This window comes from Neofelis nebulosa, chromosome 14 (assembly GCF_028018385.1).
Source record: "Neofelis nebulosa isolate mNeoNeb1 chromosome 14, mNeoNeb1.pri, whole genome shotgun sequence".
NCBI lineage: Eukaryota > Metazoa > Chordata > Mammalia > Carnivora > Felidae > Neofelis > Neofelis nebulosa.
The window spans coordinates 41902665-41909037 of NC_080795.1; positions in this window are offsets into that span (position 1 = coordinate 41902665).

Consider the following 6373-nt stretch of genomic DNA (forward strand, 5'->3'; position numbering starts at 1 on the left):
ATAGTAAGCCACAAAAAATACAAGGTATTATATGAGAAAAAGAAAGTTTGAAAGCAGATGAAAGGGGGAGAAATCATATCTTCAGGCTGGCATGGGGTGTGGGTAAGGAGGATACAAAGGATTTGTAGAACAGCTCTCAACCTCTTTGGTCTCAAGACCCTTTTACACTCTTAAAAATTATGTGAACCCCAAAGAGCTTGTTTTTTGCGGTTATATCTATTGATATTTATATTATAAATTAAAACTGAGAACATTATTAAAAACTATTTAAAAGTAATGAACAATTATGTTATATTTTTATGAAAATAACTATATTTTACAAAACAAATATAGTTAGAAGAGTGGAAATTTGGATTAACGGATGGCTCAGTTGGTTAAGCATTTGACTCTTAATTTTGGCTCAGGTCATGATCTCACAGTCATGGGTTCAAGCCCTGTGTCGGGCTCTGCACTGATAGCGCAAAGTCTACTTGGGATTCTGTCTCCCTCTCTCTTTTTCTCAAGATAAATAAACTTAAAAAAAAAAAGTGGCATTTAATGTTTCTGCCAATCCCTTTAACTCTGACTTACTAGAAGACAGCTAGGGTCTCATATCTACCACTGCCTTCAGTCTCTTGAGATCTTGTTTTGGTTGAAGACTTAGACGAAAATTCAGCCTCATGTAGACATGTATTTGGAAAAGGGAAGAGTATTTTAAGAGCCTTTTCAGGTAACTGTGGCTCTTCTTCAATACTATATCAAAACTCGAAAAGTGCTAGTTTCTTAAAAGCCAGTTACCCTGTGGAAACGGAAATCCTATCGATGAACTTTTAGTACTCTCTTACATTAAAATCCATTGGTCTATCTTGTGTCTTATTTGTATGTATATATGTATGTATGTATGTATGTATGTATGTATGTGTGTATGTTTATCTTTGAGACAGAGAGACAGAGCATGAGGGGGGGAGGGGCAGAGAGAGAGGGAGACAGAATCCGAAGCAGGCTCCAGGCTCTGAGCTGTCAGCACAGAGCCTGACACGGAGCTCAAACCTACTGTGAGATCATGACCTGAACCAAAGTCGGAGGCTTAACTGACTGAGCCACCCAGGTGCCCCATATCTTTCATTTTAAATGCATAGTTTTGTGATATCATGCGTTGGCCATTTAGCAATGTTGATTTGCTGAATTATACAGATTTTCCAAATATTTTCACATTTCATTACATAGTATGGAAAAAAAATCACTTGTCTATATCACCACTAGTCTCATCAGGAAAGTCTTTAAGTATTCAGGATGATGTCATACAGTGCTCAATACCTTTTCCAGAATTCTTATTTTTGCTTTGAAGACTTGAATTTTATCATTGGCAACAAACACTGTCAGTTATTTTTTGGAGGTGACTCACTCAGTTAATTTTTGAGAAAACATATGCCAAATATTCGAGTCTGATTTTGCAGTGTTCTTTCACACAAAAATGAATGCGATGGAAAAAGTGGTTTGTTCAGCTCACAACTCAATTGCACCAGTGCTTTTGGTGAACTCCCCATTTAGTCACACAGTGTATTAAAAAGATACGTTCTTGAAGACCAAGATTAATAATTTTTACTGCCTTTACCAAGGACATTCTTAAGTAAAACTGGCTTTTTCTACTGCATATGCCTGTGCCACTCACTACTTTATATCATGCTCAATAAGGTGTCAGGAGGTGGGCCTACATTTGCACAGTCAGTATGAATGTCAACACAGGGAAAAGGGAAGTTAATGTCTTCGCGTTATGAAAATAGGTTTGATCGTGTGGACCCTCTCCTGAGAGTGGACAAGGCTCTGACAACTATAAAAGGTACAGACTTTGAAAAATGAGTCAGATTTTGATAGGATAAGATGAAGGAGAGTAGGAACATCAAGAGGCTGTAAAACGTGAGGCGTATCTAAGGAATAGTGGGTAGGATATATGTCTGGTTGGAAGAGGAGGGAAGCAGAGGCAGATAAGCTGAGGAGACACCCTGAAATGCCCAGATGCCTTCATGACAGTTATTTAGGTTTAAACCAGACAGGAAGAGGAGGCTAGGGTGAGTGGTTTTTTTCTTTTGTTTTGTTTCTGAAAGCTTTAGTTTCAAGTTATGTAAAAATAAAGCTTGCCATGTTTACATTTGCTAGTTATGAAATAAAAATGAAAGCATAGTTGTTTTCCTCATAAGTAATGTTAGGGAATGAAAAATAAACATGTGGTCAAACGCTTTGCTGTACAAAACATGCTGCACTATTTGATTTAGACAGTATTATTTTCAGAAGGAAAAAGAATGAGAACATTTATTAAGCACTTATTGTGAACTAAACACAATGCTAGTCACTTTTTGTATAATTTAATCCTTACAACAAGCTTATAAAAGACAGATCATTCATACAGATGAGGCAGAAAAACCCCAGAGAGTTGAGTAACTTTCCAAGGGACATGACTCAACTCTGATTTAGTAACATTTCATATTGTCACCTATTATTTCAACACATTTGGGGAGAGTTTGAAAACAAATTAACAACCACATACACATCAATATATTCATATATCCATTCAATCTTTCAAAATAGGGTATAAAATGGTGTCACAAACCCAAATAAATACATTAAATCTTTAAAAAGATGCATATTTTGCATTTTTCTTCCCTTCAAAAACTATTTTTTAAACAATAGGTAAAGCTGTATTACTAGTAGTGTGTTGGCTGACAGAAGTTTTGTTAAAATGTAGCATACGAGGGGTGCCTGGCTGGTCAGTTGGTAGAGCATGCGACTCTTGACTCTTGACCTTTTGACTCTTGATCTCAGAGTTGTGAGTTTGAGCCCCAGAGTGGGCATGGAGATTGCTTAAAAATAAAATCTTAAAAAAAAAAAAAAAAAAAAAAGTAACAACAGAGAAAAGTCAGCATTTGAAAGTTACTGCTAAGCTTTACCACAGGACTTACTGGATGCAAACACCTTTTTATTCCATATTTTAAAATATCACAGAGAAAAGGAGGGAAAGCAATTCAAAATCATAGTCTGATGCAATCTTCTTTGGCCCAAGAGAAAAAAGACGCCGAGTTCACAGACGTCAACAAGGGTGTAGACGTATACCACCATACCAACATGGCTCGTTCTTGTACTTGGACCTGCTCCTTTGAATGTCGGTGCTCCAGAAGCTCCCCGCACAGTGTGGTTGTGTTTGCAGCCTGTGTGAGGAGGCACTTTGGAACCAGTCTCCTGGTGAGCAGCACACAGAAACCTGGAGCCGGTGGAGCCCACACCTAACCTGGAGCCCAGAAGGCTGTGAAGACAGTACCATTTCCTCAGTGGTGGACTGCTGCAGTAAGAATGTCTTTCCCCTCTCATTTGAGCTGCCCTCCCATGGGAATCCCAGCACTCCCATCAGGGATCCCGCCCCTACAGTTCCTGGCTTTCCTCCACCTGTACCTCCAGGGACTCCAATGAGTCTTGTACCAATGAACATTATGGCTGCTGCTGCTCCAAAGGTCTTAGTACCCACTGTGTCTATGGTTGGAAAGCATTTGGGAGTAAGAAAGGATTATCCAGGCTTAAAGACTAAAGAAAATGATGAAAACTGTGATCCCACCACTACAGTTTTTTTGGTAACACTTCTGAGTAAGCCTTGGACATGCTTATAAGACAACTCCTTGCTAAATGTGGCTTGGTTTTGAGCTGGAAGAGAGTACAAGGTGAATCTGGAAAACTTCAAGCCTTCAGATTCTGTGAGTATAAAGAGCCTGAATCTATCCCTATGGCATTCAGGTTATGGCATGATCTGCAGATTGGATGGTAGAAGCTACTTGTTAAAGTAGATGCAAAGACAAAGGCACAACTGGATGAGTGGAAAACAAAGAAGAAAGCTTCTGATGGAAATGCCAGGCCAGAAACTCACTAACGATAAGAAGCCTCAGATGAAGAAGCAAAGAGATCAAATGGGCCTTTGGGCCTTTGAACTTTTAATACTGAATACTCCAGTGAACTCAATGCCCCCCTCACAAGAATTTGACTCTCACCCCATGAAGAAGAAAAGCAGCACATTTTCCTCAGACTTCCAGCGGCTCCACTAATCCCTTACCCACTCACCACTAAGGAGGATATAAATGCTATAGAAATGTTAGAAGACAAGAGACCTGAGATCAGTAAATTCAGACACACACACAAGAACCTGGGAGAAAGGAAAAAAGGAAATGGAGAGACAGGAAATTGACAAAAGACAGAGAGAAGGAGAGAAAGAATGTGAAGGGGAGCAAGAAAGGTGAGAGTGGGCATGAAAAAGGGAGAGAACGTGAATGAGGAGAGAATGGGCGAATGGGATAGGGACCATGACTATGATTGGGAGAGGAGCTCACATAGGAATAAGCATTGGAGTTGATCAGGAGAAAAGAGCAGAGATCCTGAAAGGGAATGGGGAGAAAGAATGTAGAGAGAGAAAGGAAGTGGGAGTGCAGGGGGAGAAGACAAGAAGCAGGACTGTGAAGAGGGTGAAGATGCAGATGAATGAAGAAAACCTGAAAACTTTGAGAGAAAGACTTCTTACCAAGAGTGCCTTAAGAATTGGGAATGCAGAGGGGCGCCTGGGTGGCGCAGTCGGTTAAGCGTCCGACTTCAGCCAGGTCACGATCTCGAGATCCGTGAGTTCGAGCCCCGCGTCAGGCTCTGGGCTGATGGCTCGGAGCCTGGAGCCTGTTTCCGATTCTGTGTCTCCCTCTCTCTCTGCCCCTCCCCCGTTCATGCTCTGTCTCTCTCTGTCCCAAAAATAAATAAAAAAACGTTGAAAAAAAAATTAAAAAAAAAAAAAAAAAAAAAAAAAAAGAATTGGGAATGCAGAGACTGGAAGAAAACCCAGGAGTATGAGAAAGAGGCTGAAAGAGAAGAGAGAAGAGAAATGGCAAAAGAAACTGAATGCCTAACGGAATTCTTGGAAGATTATGATGGTAAAGATGACGGAGTATTACAGAGGAGCTTCCTTCAGAAAAGGGTGCATGATAGGGAAAAGGAAATGGAAGCAGATGAACGGGATTGAGGAGAGAGAAGGAAGAACTAGAGGAAATCAGGAAGGGCCTTCTGGCTGAAGGGCGCCAGGATCCAGATGAAGAGCTCCAGAGGACGCAATGAGAGGGTGAGAGGGCGCAGACAAGTACAAGAAAAGCAAGAACCAGAACCAGAGGAAGGAGAAAAGCAAGAAAAAGAAGAAAAATGAGAAGAACCCATGAAAGAGGAAGAGCCAGAGCAAAAGCCTGGTCTCAAACTCACTCTGAGGCCATCAGTTCTGCCCCATCTGTTCCCTCTGCCAGTGGCAATGCAACCCCCAAAAGTCTTGGGGATGAGTCTCCCTGTGATATTATTATTGCTCATGAAGACTCCCCAGATCAACAACAACCTGAAGAACATAGGCCAAACAATAGGGCTAAGTCTTTTTTTTTTTTTTTTTTTTAATATTAATGTTTACTTATTTTTTTGTGGGGGGCAGAGAGAGAGGGAGATACAGAATCCAAAGCAGGTTCCAGGCTCTGAGTGGCCAGCACAGAGCCCCACGTGGGGCTCAAACTCACAAACCATGAGATAATGAAATGAGCTGAAGTCGGATGCCTACCCAGCTGAGCCAGACAGGTACCCATGAGTAGGGCTAAGTCTTTTTTTTCTTTTTTTTAACGTTTATTTATTTTGGAGACAGAGAGAGACAGAGCATGAACGGGGGAGGGTCACAGAGAGAGGGAGACACAGAATCTGAAACAGGCTCCAGGCTCTGAGCTGTCAGCACAGAGCCCGACGCGGGGCTCGAACTCACGGACCGCGAGATCATGACCTGAGCCGAAGTCGGTCGCTCAACCGACTGAGCCACCCAGGCGCCCCTAGTAGGGCTAAGTCTTAAATGGGGTACTTCCAACAGTCCTGGTCAGTCTAATTCTGTGAAGGGAGAGAAACTCCCCACAGATGGTGTCTTAAACAAATTTGAGGATGAAGTCAGTGATGATATACTATGAAAAAGGAAACTTGGATTACCGTGAGGATGACAAAATGCTGCCCAAAGGCACGGTAAACACTGAAGAAAAGCACAAATGTGTAAGAGTCTCACTGAGAAGATCCTTACAACCAAACCTGAGCTCTCTGCGTATCTCCCAGGTTGGTCTATTGTGGATTCTCTATTGACAGAAGGACAGATTAGACCATTGATTAATAAGAAAATCATAGAAGGGGCATCTGGGTGGTTCACTCAGTTGAGTGTCTGGCTCTTGGTTTCACCCCAGGTCATGATCCCAGTGTTGTAAGATCGAGTCCCGTGTCGGGCTCCTTGCTGAGCATGGAGCCTGCTTAAGATTCTCCCTTTCCCTCTGCCTCTCTCCCCTGATCACTCTTTCTCTCTTAAAAATAAATA